The sequence below is a fragment of the Schistocerca americana genome, chromosome 2 (genome assembly GCF_021461395.2).
Source record: "Schistocerca americana isolate TAMUIC-IGC-003095 chromosome 2, iqSchAmer2.1, whole genome shotgun sequence".
Taxonomy (NCBI): Eukaryota; Metazoa; Arthropoda; class Insecta; order Orthoptera; family Acrididae; genus Schistocerca; species Schistocerca americana.
Genome location: NC_060120.1, coordinates 1097850791 through 1097867473, shown reverse-complemented (window position 1 = coordinate 1097867473; position 16683 = coordinate 1097850791). Strand labels below are relative to the sequence as shown.

Below are 16683 nucleotides of genomic sequence, written 5' to 3'. Positions count from 1 at the left end.
CTGGCACAAGAATTTTGACTAACAAAAGCTGCATGAAAATGTGGTATGAAGAGTTGTTTGGGGAGGGGAGGCGAGAGGGCTACTGGTCTATACAGATTTTCATTGACTCAACAAACTTCAAAACTTGCATTCATATCCTTATAAAATGCATTAATTTGCTGCATATAATAAAACTAGTAAGAGACTTAGGACTGAACAAGCCATGGGCTCAAGGTAGTTATTAACACTGAGACTCATTACTGGTGGTATTGCCCCAGGTAGACAAGAATAAATAACATGTGTCCAAAATTAGATATTCATGCAGCATTTTAATGAATACTTTGAATTTACTAGATAGTTGATAATAAAGTTTAACATAAAAAGTAATCATCTTCTGTTAACAGCATGTTTCATTATTCTTGTAATGAATGAAATGCACATGAAGACCACACTAGGTGAATTTTTGGTCAACTGGAAAAGGAAAATTGAAGGGAAAATTGTACACATAGAGACTCACAGTACGAATACCAGCACAGCAACAGAGTCAAACAGCAGAACAGGTAGACAGAAGACCACCGAGCACAGATTTGTCAACAAGGACAGCAGTGGCACATTCAATCTCTCAACAAATAACAAAATTTAATGATAATCTTGGACATGCACAACAGCAGGGTTCCTAGCATGATACAAGAAATGAGCACCAACTAAACTTTGCTAATGGTGACTTTGATGATAGAGAAGTTTTTATTATTTTTTAATAAATGCAAGAGTATTGATTTAATGGTGTGGTTTGCCTTTGTAGGGCATTGCCAGATTATCTACAAAAAGAATAAAAGGAAAATAATAGTTCAGGTAAGGTGCCATCATGCATGGCTGTAATAAAATATCTAATGAAATTTTTGCTAACCATGGATTGAGAGACATTCATAAAACTATTATGCTGTAAGAAGCAGACATCCAGATCAAGCTAAATGCGGCACGAACTTGGGCAATGAATATGAATTGATATACAAACCTTAATAAGAAAGAATAAATGACACAGTGGTAAGTCAAATTAAGTGTTAAATTACAAAACAATACCACCTATACAGCTGCGATGACCAGTGCAGTGGTGCAGCTATAAGGACCATGGTTACCATCATACTATAATGAAAACCACCTATCACAATAGAAGACGTCAGTCATATATACGGTTAAGCAGTAGACCGAGTTTCGCATGTAGTTAAGTGGCGGGAACACGTGCTGACAGTACTCCTAAAGTTTTACCCTGTAACTTAGATTTCTAATAAAAATTCCAAAGTTAAGCTGCAGAAGCACTATAATAAATAACAACAATGAAATAACAAGTGCAACAGGATAGTCATTAAAAATTTAAATTTTTTTTTGAAAGAAACAAATTTGAATGGCACACCAATAGGCCATGCACATGATAGCAAACCAAGTGGGCCACAGAAAGGAGAAAGTGGAGCAAAAAATGTATTTATCTCTGTGTAAACATTACTTACAGCAATAAAAACTCTGATTTGCCACTTACAATCTAAAAAGTAAAAGTGTAAACATTTTTAGATAAGTAAAATATTACATAAGTACAAGTATATCTATAGGTTGAAAAGTAGCTATAAAAGAATTGACATCATTTAGAGAAAGAGCTACATGAGGGGAGTACCAGGTAAATGCACAAAAACAAGTGCCTATGATTAGAACAGTGAATGTAAGCAAAGGGATTTCAGCATGAAAAGTGGCAGGAAATGAATCATCTTAAAAGACATTGAATAATGTAAGGAAGAAGCTGGCCAGGTGCGAGTAAGACTCATGCACATAGGGTTTCATTATGTATACAGACTGTTCATCCACTCCGAGAACTGAAGATCTTGACACTTTCTGTCTGTTACCAACATTTGATACTGCCAAGATATTGATCCCATGGGTTCCAAGACATTCAACAATGTTTTAAGTTGAAGTTTTAAGTCTCATAACCAATGACCATTTTTTTTTTTTTGGTGTGTGTCTGTGTGTGTGATAAAACTGTGAATTACAGTTTTCTGATTTTTTTCCCTTTATGTGTACTAAGATACTTTTCTTCTCGCCAAATTTAATGATTCTGTACCAAAGGGAAGTACCCTGCAGGTTTTAATGAGTGAGTCTCGAAGTATCAAAATGTGTGATATAAATGGCTGGAAACGGAAGAGAACATAGATGAAAATGAAATAGGAGATATGATACTGCGTGAAGAATCTGACAGAGCCTCGGGAATAGACAACATTCCATTAGTGCTACTGATAGCCTTGGTAATAATTCCAATCCCAAAGAAAGCAGTGGCGACAGGTGTGAAAATTACTGAACTATCAGTTTAATAAGTCATGGCTGCAAAATACTAATGTGAATTCTTTACAGATGATTGGAAAAACTGGTAGAAGCCAAACTCGGGGAAGATAAGTTTGGATTCCTTAGAAATGTTGGAACACATGTGGCAATTCTGACCCTACGACTTATCATAGAAAATAGATTAAGTAAAGACAAACCTATGTTTCCAGTATTCGTAGACATAGAGAAAGCTGTTGACAATGTTGACTGGAATACTCTCTTTCAAATTCTGAAGGTGGCATGGCTCAAATACAGAAAACGAAAGGTTATTTGCAATTTGTACAGAAACCAGATGACTGTTATAAGAGTCGAAGGGCACGAGAGGCAAGCAGTGGTTGGGAAGGTAGAGAGACAGGGTTGTAGCCTATCCCAGATGTTATTCAATCTATATGTTGAGGAAACAGTAAAGGAAACAAAAGAAAAATTTAGAGTAGGAATTAAAATCCATTGAGAAGAAATAAAAAGTTTGAGTTTTGCTGCTGATACTGTAATTCTGTCAGAGACAGCAAAGGACCTGGAAGAGCAGTTGAATGGAATGGACAGTGTCTTGAAAGGAGGATAAAAGATGAACATCAACAAAAGCAAAACAAAGATAATGGAATTTAGTTGAATTAAATTGGGTGATGCTGCCAGAATTAGAGTAGGGAATGTGACACTTAAAGTAGTAAAGGAGTTTTGCTATTTGAGGAGCAAAATAACTGATGATGATCAGAGTAGAGAGGGTATAAAATGTAGACTGGCAATGGCAATGAAAGTGTTTCTGAAAAAGAGAAATTTGTTAACATCGAGTATAGATTTAAGTGTGAGGAAGTCTGTTATCAAAGTATTTGTATGGAGTGTAACCATGTTGTTGTTGTTGTTGTTGTGGTCTTCAGTCCAGAGACTGGTTTGATGCAGCTCTCCATGCTACTCAATCCTGTGCAAGCTTCTTCATCTCCCAGTACCTACTGCAACCTACATCCTTCTGAATCTGTTTAGTGTACTCATCCCTTGGTCTCCCTCTATGATTTACACCCTCCACGCTGCCGTCCAATACTAAATTGGTGATCCCTTGATGCCTCAGAATATGCACTACCAACCGATTCTTTCTTCTAGTCAAGTTGTGCCACAAATTTCTCTTCTCTCCAATTCTATTCAATACCTCCTCATTAGTTATGTGATCTGCCCATCCAATCTTCAGCATTCTTCTGTAGCACCACATTTCGAAAGCTTCTATTCTCTTCTTGTTTAAAATATTTATTGTCCATGTTTCACTTCCATACATGGCTACATTCCATACAAATACTTTCAAAAACGACTTCCTGACTTTGAAATCTAAACTCAATGTTAACAAATTTCTCTTCTTCAGAAACGCTTTCCTTGCCATTGCCGGTCTACATTTTATATCCTCTCTACTTCAACCATCATCAGTTATTTTGCTCCCCAAATGGCAAAACTCCTTTACTACTATAAGTGTCTCATTTCCTAATCTAATTCTGGCAGCATCACCCAATTTAATTCGACTACATTCCATTATCCTCGTTTTGTTTTTGTTGATTTTCATCTTGTATCCTCCTTTCAAGACATTGTCCATTCCGTTCAACTGCTCTTCTAGGTCCTTTGCTGTCTCTGACAGAATTACAATGTCATCAGTGAACCTCAAAGTTTTTATTTCTTCTCCATGGATTTTAATACCTACTACGTATTTTTCTTTTGTTTCCTTTACTGCTTACTCAATATACAGATTGAATAACATCGGAGATAGGCTACAACCCTGTCTCACTCCCTTCCCAACCACTGCTTCCCTTTCATGTTCTTTGACTCTTATAACTGCCATCTGGTTTCTGTACCAATTGTAAATAGCCTTTCGCTCCCTGTATTTTACCCCTGCCACCTTCAGAATTTGCTATAGAGTATTCCAGTCAACATTGTCAAAAGCTTTCTCTAAGTCTACAAATGCTAGAAACATAGGTTTGCCTTTCCTTAATCCATTTTCTTTGATAAGTCGTAGGGTCAGTATCGCCTCACGTGTTCCAACATTTCTGCGGAATCCAAACTGGTCTTCCCCGAGGTCGGCTTCTACCAGTTTTTTCCATTCGTCTGTTAAGAATTCATGTTAGTATTTTCCAACCATGGCTTATTAAACTGATAGTTCGGTAATTTTCTCATCTGTCAACTTCCGCTTTCTTTGGGATTGGAATTATTATATTCTTCTTGAAGTCTGAGGGTATTTCGCCTGCCTCATACATCTCGCTCACTATATGGGAGAGTTTTGTTAGGCCTGGCTCTCCCAAGGGTGTCATTAGTTCTAATGGGATGTTGTCTACTCCCGGGGTCTTGTTTTGACTTAGATCTTTCAGTGCTCTTTCAAACTCTTCACGCAGTATCATATCTCCCATTTCATCTTCATCTACCTCCTATTCCATTTCCATAATATTGTCTTCAGGAACATCGCCCCTTTGCTTAGTACTGGGTTTCCATCTGTGCTCTTGGTATTCACGCAAGTCGTTCTCTTTTCTCCAAAGGTCTCTTTAATTTTCCTGTAGGCAGTATCTATCTTATCCTTAGTGATATGTGCCTCTACGTCCTTACATTTGTCCTCTAGCCATCCCTGCTTATCCATTTTGCACTTCCTGTCGATCTCATTTTTGAGACGTTAATATTCCTTTTTGCTTGCTTCATTTAATGCATTTTTGTATTTTCTCCTTCCATCAATTAAATTCAATATCTCTTATCTTACCCAAGGATTTCTATTAGCCCTCGTCTTTTTACCTACTTCATCCACTGCTGCCTTCACTACTTCATCTCTCAAAGCTACCCATTCTTCTTCTACTGTATTTCTTTCCCCCATTCTTGTCAATTGCTCCCTTATGCTCTCCCTGAAGCTCTCTACAACCTCTGGTTCTTTCAGTTTATCCAGGTCCCATCTCCTCAATTTCTCACCCTTTTGCAATTTCTCACCTTTTTGCAATTTCTTCAGTTTTAATATACAGTTCATAACCAATAGATTGTGGTCAGAGTCCACATCTGCCCCTGGAAATGTCTTACAATTTAAAACCTGGTTCCTAAATCTCTGTCTTACCATTATATAATCTATTTGATACCTTCCAGTATCTCCAGGCTTCTTCCATGTATACAACCTTCTTTTATGAGTCTTGAACCAAGTGTTAGCTATGATTAATTGATGCTCTGTGCAAAATTCTAGCAGGTGGCTTCCTCTTTCATTCCTTACTGCCATTCCATATTCACCTACTACGTTTCCTTCTCTTCCTTTTCCTACTGTCGAGCTCCAGTCGCCCATGACTATTAAATTTTCGTCTCCCTTCACTATCTGAATTATTTCTTTTATCTCATTATACATTTCATCAATCTCTTCATCATCTGCGGAGCTAGTTGGCATATAAACTTGTACTATTGTGGTAGGTGTGGGTTTCATATCTATCTTGGCCAGAATAATGCGTTCACTGTGCTGTTTGTGGTAGCTTACCCACACTCCTATTTTCCTATTCATTATTAAACCTACTTCTGCATTACCCCTATTTGATTTTGTATTTATAACCCTGTATTCACCTGACCAGAAGTCTTGTTCCTCCTGCCACTGAACTTCACTAATTCCCACTATATCTAACTTTAACCTATCCACTTCCCTTTTTAAATTTTCTAACCTACCTGTCCAATTAAGCGATCTGACATTCCTCGCTTCAATCCGTAGAACAACAGTTTTCTTACTCCTGATAACAATGTCCTCCTGAGTAGTGCCCACCCGGAGATCCGAATGGGGGACTATTTTACCTCCGGAATATTTTACCCAAGAGGATGCCATCATCATTTATCCATACAGTAAAGCTGCATGCCCTTGGAGAAAAAATTACAGCCGTAGTTTCCCCTTGCTTTCAGCCATTCGCAGTACCAGCACAGCAAGGCCATTTTGGTTAGTGTTACAAGTACAGATCAGTCAATCATCCAGACTGTCTGGCCTCTCAACAGATACCCCTCCATTGTGGTTGCACCTACGGTACGGCTATCTGTATCGCTGAGGCACGCAAGCCTCCCCACCACTGACAAGGTCCATGGTTCATCGGGAGAGGGTAGCCATGTATGGAAGTGAAAGATGGATGATGAATAGTTTAGACAAGAAGAAAATAGAAGCTTTTGAAATGTGGTGCTACAAAAGAATGCTGTAGAGTAGATGTGTAGATCACATATCTAATGAGAAGGCAGTGAATAGAATAAGGGAGAAGAGGAATTTGTGGCACAACTTGACTAGAAGAAGGGACCAGTTGGTAGGACACATTCTGAGGCATCAAGGGTAAAAATAGTAGAGGTAGACCAAGAGATGAATACACTAAGCAGATTCAGAAGGATGTGGGTCGTTTTTTTCAACAAAGAAAACTTCCAAGGCATTCATATCTGGCCTATGCAGACGACATTACACTATTAGCATGCACACAAGAAGATCTGAAAAGAAGTATCTAGACCTTAGGGTTACTGGCAGCTAGGATCGGTCTACAAATTAGCTGTGAAAAGACTTTAGTATATGACCATAGGAAGAAAGACCCTAAACTCTCAAGATTTTATTGTGATCCACACCAGGTATAAACATGTGAAAGAGTTCAAATATCTTGGATCAATTTTTCCAAAAGTAACCTCAACTGAAGCAGAGATACATGCAGGACTGCAGGTGGGAAACAGATACTATCACTTTCTAGACCCAATATTAAAATGCAGAAGTGTCTCTGAACAACTAAAGCCACGGTTGTATAAGACATTAATAATGCCAGTAGTACTATACGGTTCTCAAACCTCGAGCACTCGAAAAGAAGACCTTAACCGACTGCTTTCATTTGAAAGGAAGGTCCTGAGGAAAATATTTGAACCAGTCCGAGATCAGACTACTGAAGAATGGAGAAGACCCCTAACACAGAATTAGAACAGCTGTACAAGATGTCTAGCACTTCAGGAGTGATGAGAAGCAAAAGACTGCAATGGGCTGGACATTTAGTTACAATGGAGGCAACAAGGTGGCCCAAAATTGCAATGCACTGGATCCCGTCAGGCAGCAGACCGTTGGGAACACCTAGAAAGAGGTGGTGCGATGGAGTGGGAGAAGACTTTTTGCAGCTGGGAGTCACGGAAAACTGGAGACAGATAGCACAAGGCAGAGACAGACGGAGAGTCAAACTGGGGTGGCGCACGGTTCACTGGGCCTGATCGTGTGAATGAATGAATGAAATGAATGAATGCAGGTCATAGTAGTTACTCAGAGATGAAGAAGCTTGCACAGGATAGAGTAGCATGAAACCAGTCTCTGGACTGAAGACCACCACCACCACCACCACCATCACAACAACAACAACACCAAAGGACTATACAGTATTGTGACATAAATTTCATCTTGATACCTCTCCCTGTTCCTGTGAAGAAAGGAGCTTAACAGACACAGGCAGACAGCTAGATAACAAATGACAAAAAAATGTTGTAGGAAAGTTCTTTATTTTTATTTTTCAAGTCCAGGACATAAAATAATTACAAAAACTAATAAGTATTGATTCACATAACAAATTTTCAAAATTAAATATGTACAGTAGTATTGATGACACAGATTCAATAATGTATACAAACAAGCAGCAGATAAACAAGCAGCAATACGATTATATTTTTTGACAGTCCCAGTATTCGGCGGTTATCACAGCAGTTTCACTGGCTGCAGCAAGATCACAGATAGTGCACGCAGCCGGTAGGTTCCTGCAGGCTAGCAGATGTTGTTTGTACTACACGTCACCACACTGACAAGTTTCCTCCTCATTACTGAAGCCCCACTTCCTGAGCTTCATTTTGCACCTCGACGCCCCAACTCGCAGTCTGTTCAAAGTCTTCCAGGTGTGAACCTTCGGCTATTTCCTCCTTGACCATTATGTGACTGTCTTCAGCTAGGGAGTCTTGCCAAAGTTCTCTCTGCGGTTTCTGGGAGATGAGCGAATTGCCATAGTTTTCTGTAGGAAGCTTTTTCTTGATCTCAGTATTGGCTGTTGAGATGTCATGTCCTAACAAAGAATGTCTACGGCTGATTACTTGTTTTTTCTTCTCCACTTCTGTTGCAGCTTGCCTTTGAATGCGTGGCGGTGCTATACCCATAATTTGGTACAGCTTATTGACAGGAGTAGGTCATAAGCGGCCTGTAACAATTCATCCTGTCTTGTTCAGAGCTATATCTACATGTTTAGCATGTGCAGAGTTTTGCCAGATGGGTGCTGCATATTCTGCAGCGGAGAAACATAGTGCCGAGGCAGATGCTCTGAGCACTTTTGGCTGGGCACCCCAGGTGGTTCCTGTAAGTTTGCGGATGATGTTGTTCCGTGCTTTTACTTTGAGGCTTGTTTCTTCACAGTGGTCTTTCAATGTGAGGGAACGGTCCATCTTCACCCCAAGGTATTTGGGAGTTTCACAGTGGAGTAGTATTCTCCTCTCCTCAGTTTCCTTTTGGCTTCCTTATTTCTAAGATGGAATGCACAGACTTGGGTCTTTCCAGGGTTCTGTTTTAGTTGGATTTCATCATAATACTTGGCCAAATTTTCAAGAGCTGTTGTTAGTTTCACCTCTACTTCCGCAAAGGTCTCACCTTGGGCAGCAAGTGCTGTATCATCAGTGTATATGAATGCCTCAGTTGAAGAGTTAATTGGCTGGTCATTTGTGTAGATATTATATAACAGCGGAGACAGCACACTTCCTTGAGGGAGACCATTTTTCTGCATTCCCCATCGACTCTTCTTGTCTTGGAGAGAGACAAAGTATCTCCTGTTTTGCAGCATACACTGAAGGATCTGAGTTAGTCGGTAATCCTTTGTAGCTAAGTATACTTTTCTAAGCAGTGTTTTGTGGCTAACAGTATGATAAGCCGCCATGAGGTTGATGAAAGCCACACCTGTTATTTCACCTCTCTCATATCCATCCTCAATATGCTGAGTCAAATTAAGGATCTGTTCACAGTAAGACCTTCCCGGTTGGAAACCGGACTGCTCTTTTATGAGTATTTTATCAATATACTCTGATATTTGATTTAGGATCAGCCTTTCCAATAGCTTGTACAAATGACAAAGGAGTGAAACTGAACGGAAACTTTATGGGTCTGTTGGTTCTTTCCCATGCTTTAAAAGTGCTATTACCTTGGCTTTATGCCAGATCTTGGGGATTTGCAATTTTGAAATGCAAGTGTTCATAAGATTTAATATCCACTGTTTTGTGACAGGTCCAAACTTTTTGATTCGTTCTGTCCATATTTCATCTAGGACAGCAGCTTTATTACTCTTTATATTTGTGAAAACTGTTACCAGTTCTTTTAAGGTAAAAGGGGTGTTTAGATACTCCTTTTCATCTGCGTGTCTAATGAATTTAGATTTTTCTGATCTTCCTTTAGTCTTGCCATTGAGAAGTAATTGATGAGCAATTTGGTCAGGGGTTACCTTTGAGAGGTCAGGGGGAGTAATGGTTGGGTCATTGTTGAGGGTCTTCAGTAATTTCCAAGCTTTTCGGCTATTCTGTTTCTTATCTAGGTTTGATGCCAAATCACACCATTTTCTGCTTCTGGAAACTGATATGAAGTTTAATAGGTCCTCACCTGTTTTTATTATTTAATCAGAGAGTGGATCTATTTCAAATAGTTGTTCATATCTCTCCAACAGAGATTTGGAGTCTTCATCGAGTCCTGGGACATAGTTTGTTCTGCATCCTCTTGGGATATATTTACGTGAAATGGCTTGGACTGTTTTGACAAAATCATCGTACCTCTCTGGTGATGCATGAGATTTAGGACTTCCATATCAAGTTCCTGTGCGAAATTCTCCCACTTTACTTTCTCGAAGTTAAATTGTCTCGTGAGCTGGACGCGCTCTGGTTTCACAGCTGCTTCAACAGAACAAACAACAGGTTGATGTTGTGTGTGTGGGATTACATCTGTAACGCTCTTCTTTACTTGTTGGGCTATGTGTTCAGTGGCAAAGATGTTTCTGGGCTATAACCTCTATGCGATCTGCCACTATTGAAGGATGACGGTAGCTTTGGGTCACGGATTAACATCGGTCCCATTCGTTTACTCCAATCTTACAGATCTTCTTCATTTTCATCAGTTTCCTTGTGACCCTATGATGTACTGTGGCAGTTAAAGTCGCTGATTATTAATTTTGTTGGTTGAGAGTGGAAGTTAGGTGGTTACTTGAAGCAGAATTTAGCATTAGATGGTTTATATATGGATGTCACTGTACACGATTGGATTTTCACCGTCAGGATCTCTATGTCATTATCTGACATGGAACCTACTGAGATGATGTTTATATTAGGTTTAGCAAACACTGCACTACCCTATGTCATACTTGGTCTTTCAGTGATAAGATACAAGGAAGGAGCCACCACGAAGACCGTGCAAGGGTCATTATCGACAAAAAGAGGATGAGTTTTAGCACGATCGGGCATACCCTGTGCGTTAGGAAGAATCCTAGTGGTGAATCTTGGAGAATGTAAACACTTTAGGTATTCATTGAATTTAGTCTTAAATATGCTACATGTCTGGCCTATGTAATTTTTTGGCAAACATTACATTCCAGTTTATTGGCTCCAGAGCCAGCATGTGTATTGTATCTTTATGTGGTCATTCACTATGAATATAAATGTGCTGAGTTCTATTTTGAGTTCCATCTTTTTAAAGTTTGCTTATAAATTTGTGTTCATTGTCAAGGCACATGGACAGGTAAACTCAATCTGGACATATGCGTATTCCACATCATAATAGCTCTGCAAATGTCTCTCAGTCTCTCGTTCATGAAAATTCCATTAGATATTTTACTACTGCTGTCCGCGACAGGACCTTACATTAACTATTATTTTCCCTTTATACTTTTTGTAGATAATCTGATGATACCGTACTGTAGAGGACAAGGGGTTATTTTTAGGAAATATGGTGCGAAATTGTGATTTCGTGTGTTTCACGGCAGATGGCAGACAAAGGATGGCTGGCGCGTTATGCAGGTGACACAGTTTTGCAACGAGGGTCGGTATATATGTACGTGCGCGGCAGCCATCAACAGCCAGAACGCAGCATTAGCAGAATTACGCAGGCACGGTCCGCGTGTGGTGCAGTTCCGTTAGCCAACTCATCGAGAACATTCTAATAAACACACTGCCGCGTAACCGGCGGATTCAGCAGTGGTCTGCATTATTTAAGGCCATCAGAGGTGGGCGTCGTCATTCGGTTCGACCGATTGGGCGTTCGGTTGCTGTTACGTCGTCGTCATCACTGACGCTGTCCCCGAGGACCGGCCGGTGGAGGGCGTTGCCCGCTGCTGCACCGGCGACTCCCGGCATCGTCACGAGCCGCAGCATCTGCAGGAGGCGCGCTAGGCCAGGCCTCGTGCTGCTAACCTCATACCACCTACGCTACTGCTGACCGAGCATGTCGTCGTGTTCCCTGGGCTGCGTGCATCTGCACGTCTCCACCATGACATGAACGGTGGAGCTGAGCTACTGGAAAATGTATTGGAAGAACCAACAATAAAGAGGAAGATTGCCAAAACAGCCACTTTCATCTACCCAGCCACACACTACAACCGCGACCATGCCACCCGGTCCGGTCATCGTATTACAAATGGTGTCAGTCGGGCAACCTGCGCATCACACACTCCTTTTACAGTTAGTGACAGTAGTGGTCTTCTCCCTGGATTTGGAGGAAATTGTGGCTGGTAATTGACGAGGATATGTGGCACCTGAGAAGGGTAACAATGGATTAGCAACTCTTGCAACATGACAAGTAAGTGCCAATTTTTCATTGGGTGGTTTGTCTGAACCCGTAGCATAGTCCCTCCTCCCTTCCTGTTCTTCTTTCTGGGCTTACTGTAGTCTTGATTCAATAGCTGGTAGTGATGGAACAGTCTGTGTCAGCCGAGGTGGCTATTGCAGCAGCTACTTGAGTGAGTGTCGAAATTAGAGATAGAGCTTGCTCGGTCTAAAAAAGCAAGCAAAGAATGGTTTCCTGTTAATGCAGTAATTCTTGACACTAACGCTGCATCTTTGGTCGCCCTTTTCTCGGGAAAAGCTGGGGAGAGGATGTTTTCTTTTTTTTTCTTTTTTCTGGTGTGACGAGAGGGGGGGGGGACCTTAACATGGCCGCTAAATTGGGAATCAGTGGCAGACTTTTTTCTGACCAGCTCTGTGAGGGGAAGACCGTGCATATTTTTATTGGATTCCGGGTCTCAGGTATCCATGGCGAGTAGAAATGTACTCGGTAAAGTAGAATTAAAACCACCATGCTGGGCACTAAGTGGCGTGTGTGGGGGACAGGTGAAGTCACTTGGATCAGCGGTGTTAAACTTCCGAGTGGAAATGAGGAACTCCCAGGTGAAGGTAGAAGTTCTTCCAGTTGTTGGCAGCTATGATGTCATACTCTGATTGGATTTCCTGGTTGCACATCATGCAAAAGTTAACCTGGAACGTTGTAGAGTAGAACTGGATGGAATATAATTTCGCCTAGGTTCTGTGGCCAAAAAAACATTACTGTCGCAAGGAACCGCCCAGACTGCGTACAGGGTCCCTTAAGGTTAACTCGCAGGATACTATACTGAAGGGTACAGTGAAAATAATCTGGGCAGATGTTGGAGCTAGCGTGCTGGTAAATTCGTTGTGTGTCGTTGAACCTTCGTCTGAGAATGAGCCGCTGGATAAAATGAAGTGTTTTACGCGCCATAGTGTGTCTTACATGCAGGAGATAGAAGGAAAAAAGGTTGTGCTTGTCAGTATTGATAATTTTAGCCTTGAAGAAGTGCAGTTAGTACAGGGTACCGTAATAGCGAATCTGGAGATAATAGGGGAAGGATAAGGATTTTGCAGCAGATTACACAATGCCAGGGAAGTCTGTCAGCTGGTCCGCACTGAGGGGCTGAGTAGCACATTTAGAAGGGCAAGACAGAGAAGTCATAGAGAACCTTTTGAAGGAATATAACGAATTATTTAATTCTCATGGTCCACTGCCCGCCACACCGTTAGTTCAGCATTACATCCCCACTGGGAATGAAGCACCGGTGTATAAACGTCCATATCATGTTCCAAAAAGTTTACAGCCTGTCATGGAAGAATTTATTAATCAGCAGCTTAGGGATGGTATAATAGAAACCAGTAGTAGTCCCTGGTCTGCTCCTGTTGTAATAGTGGGTAAAAAAAATCACTTGATGGGGGCAAGACATATTGTTTTTGTTGTGATTATCGTTTCCTGAATCAAAAAACTGTATCAGATGCATACCCAGTGCCTAATATCTCTGAAACTCTGGATTATTCAGGTCAGTGTCGGTACTTCACGACCTTGGGTCTTCGAAGCTGGTACCACCAGTTGGAGGTCGCCCTGGAAGACCGACCGAAGACAGCTTTTTCAACACCTACAGGTCATTTTCAGTATCGGCGAATGCCTTTCGGACTCAAAAATGCTCCGGCAACCTTCTAACGGTTACTAGATAGCGTGTCACGAGGGCTGAAGCCTAATCAGTGTATGATATATTTGGACGACATAATTGTTTTCTCAAAGGACGTGCAAGAACATGTGCGCCGTTTTGTGGAGTTTTCGATCGTTTGAAAGCAGCATGGTTAACTCTTCATATGGGAAAATGTAATTTTTTGTTGCAAGAAGTCCGTTATTTAGGTCATATTATAGGACAGGAGGATGTCCTCCTGGATCCAAAACTTGTAGAGGCGGTAATGAATGTTCCGACACCTACAAAAGTAAAAGAGTTGCAGTCTTATTTAGGTCTCGCCAATTTTTACAGGAGGTATATTCCAAAATTTGCGGAAATTGCAAGGCCCCTCATACAGTTGTGAAAGAAGGGAGCCAAATTTCACTGGTCAGCAGAATGTGAAGAGGCTTTTCAAAAGTTAAAAAATTTGTTAACATCTAGTCCAATTTTGGCTTTTCCAGATTTTAGTAAACAGTGGTCTTGTGACTCTAGCAATTTTGCTTTGGGTATTGTATTATCTCAGGAAATAGATGAGCAGGAACAGCCGATAGCACATGGTTCCAGACAGCTAAACAATGCAGAAAAAAATTGTACAACAACCGAAAAGGAGTTATTGGCATTAATTATCAGAATAACCTATTTCTGGTGTTATTTGTACGGACAGTGTTTCAAGGTGATTACTGACCATGCAGCACTTAACTGGTTGTTAGGGCTTAAAGACCAAACGAGTAGATTAACTAAGTGGGCTTTGCGTCTTAGTGAGTATGATTTTGAAGTGATTCATCGACCGGGTAAATCGCACGGAAACGCGGATGGTCTGAGTCGTAAAGTTTGCGCCATGGAATGCACAGGAATAAATGAGAACGAATGGGTGGAGGCACAAAGCTCCGACACAGATTGTCAACGGTTTACCTCGCAGTGACAGTTTGCCGTGGAAGACGGGATATTGTACCGTAAAACTAGGAACAGTGCACGCATAGTCGTAGCAGAAAAATTGCGAAGCGAAATTTTAATGGAAGCATATGATTCAGTGTTTTCTGGTCATTCGGGTCAAAGAGCAACAGAAAGGAGGGTAGCACAGAGTTATTGGTGGTCAACACGTAGGCAAGATGTCGATCAGTACATAAAGAATTGCATTCCGTGTGCTCAACGGGTGGAATTGAGTCATCGGAAAATTGTGTTGCAACGACTGCCAGAAGCAGATAGACCCCTCCAATTACTTGGCTTAGACGGCTTGGGACTGCTTGTGCAAACAACAGCGGGTAATTGCTATGTTTTAACAATAATAGTTCATTTTTCGCGCTATGTGTCTATGACAGCTATTCCGGACCAGCAAGCCGAAACAGTGGCTCACGCCTTGGTACATCAGTGGATATTGAAATTTGGAACACCTGAAACTATAATTACAAATCAAGGGTCAAACTTTATGTCTGATTTGATGAAACAGTTATGCAAGTTGTTGCATGTAAAGAAATTGAGACTGAGCGCATTACACCCGCAGGCTAATGGTCGGACTGAGAGAGTTCATCGAACAATAGCTAAGATGTCAAGTTGTTATGTAAATTCACAACACAACAGTTGGGATACCCTATTGGCATTTGTAACCGTGGCTCTTTACTCAAAAGTGCATGAAAGTACAGGATTGTCTCCGTAAGAAGTACTGTTCGGTCGGAAGATGACATCTCCATTTGAATTGCTCAAGACCCCACCAGGGACCGATATTTCGACTGTTAAGGATTTATCCACAAAGTTGAAAACAATCTGGCAGCAGGTGAAAAAAATGAACACTAAAGCGTTACAGGGACAGGACAAAGTTCACAATAGAAAGGCGACTTTACCCAAATATCATGTAGGACAATGGGTGATGATGACTAATCCGTATGTGCCAAAAGGCAAAACGAAAAAATTTGTATCCCGTTAATAAGGTCCTTTCCAGGTGATCGAGATGACATCACTGGTGAATGTAAAATTACAGCCTCCAACTCGCCCTACTATTGTGCATGTGAGCCGAATTAGGCCTTTCAAGGGGAATTTTGAGGAACTTCCTTCATTGTCTGCAGTGACTTCTAGTGGAGAGAAAGATGAATCTAAGAAAAAGAATAAGAAAGGAGTAGATAAACAAGAGAACCAAGTTAATTGTGGAAGCGATCAGACATGCTAATATTATGCTCTCAGGCCACACGTAAAAAGGAAAAGCTAATGTGAGTTATTTTTCTTTTGTTTCTCAGGAGGCGTGACGTTCTGATAAGACCAGCAGTTCCAGCGTCATGGGTTGTGCTGAAGAGGAAGGTGTGACTATCTCTAAGCATAGTTGTTCTGTTTTTCTGTTTTGTTCTCACGACAAGCGGACGTAATTATGTCCGGACACCAATGGACCTTAAGGGTGGACTGTAATTTTGGGCGGTTGACGATGAAATCTATAAATTAGTGGATACATTTAATGAACTTCATTCCATTGTGGCTAATCACTCAAGGTTTAATGACACACAGGGGGGATATCTGCTACTACAATCAGCTGTTGCACACTTACAAGCTCAGTTGAGGCAAACTACAGGGTTTATCCCGCACGTCCGTAGGAAAAGAGGATGGTTAGACGGAGGTGGCTGTATCCTAAAAACTGTTTTTGGGACCACTGACGTGGAAGATATTAAAAGTATTAATGAAACACTACAGCAGATACAAGATAATGCAAATAGCAACTGGGGAATGCTAGATCTTCCCACAACCCAATTAGAGAGTTTGGAGAAAGATGTAGTTAATAATACGCGCCAATTGCGAGCTTTTGCTGTGACCTTGATGTCCCACAGTAAGGCCACAGCCGACACAACCAATCATGACTTGGTTATAATCAAGTAACGGTTGGATAACATCGATT

At 40.9% G+C, this 16683-nt stretch overlaps 1 protein-coding gene across 1 annotated transcript in view; it reads left to right on the top strand.

Moving 5' to 3' along the window:
* The window catches only part of LOC124594696 (dynein axonemal heavy chain 3), a 1186267-nt gene that overhangs the window by 296878 nt on the left and 872706 nt on the right, over positions 1-16683 (top strand). The window lies entirely within an intron of this gene.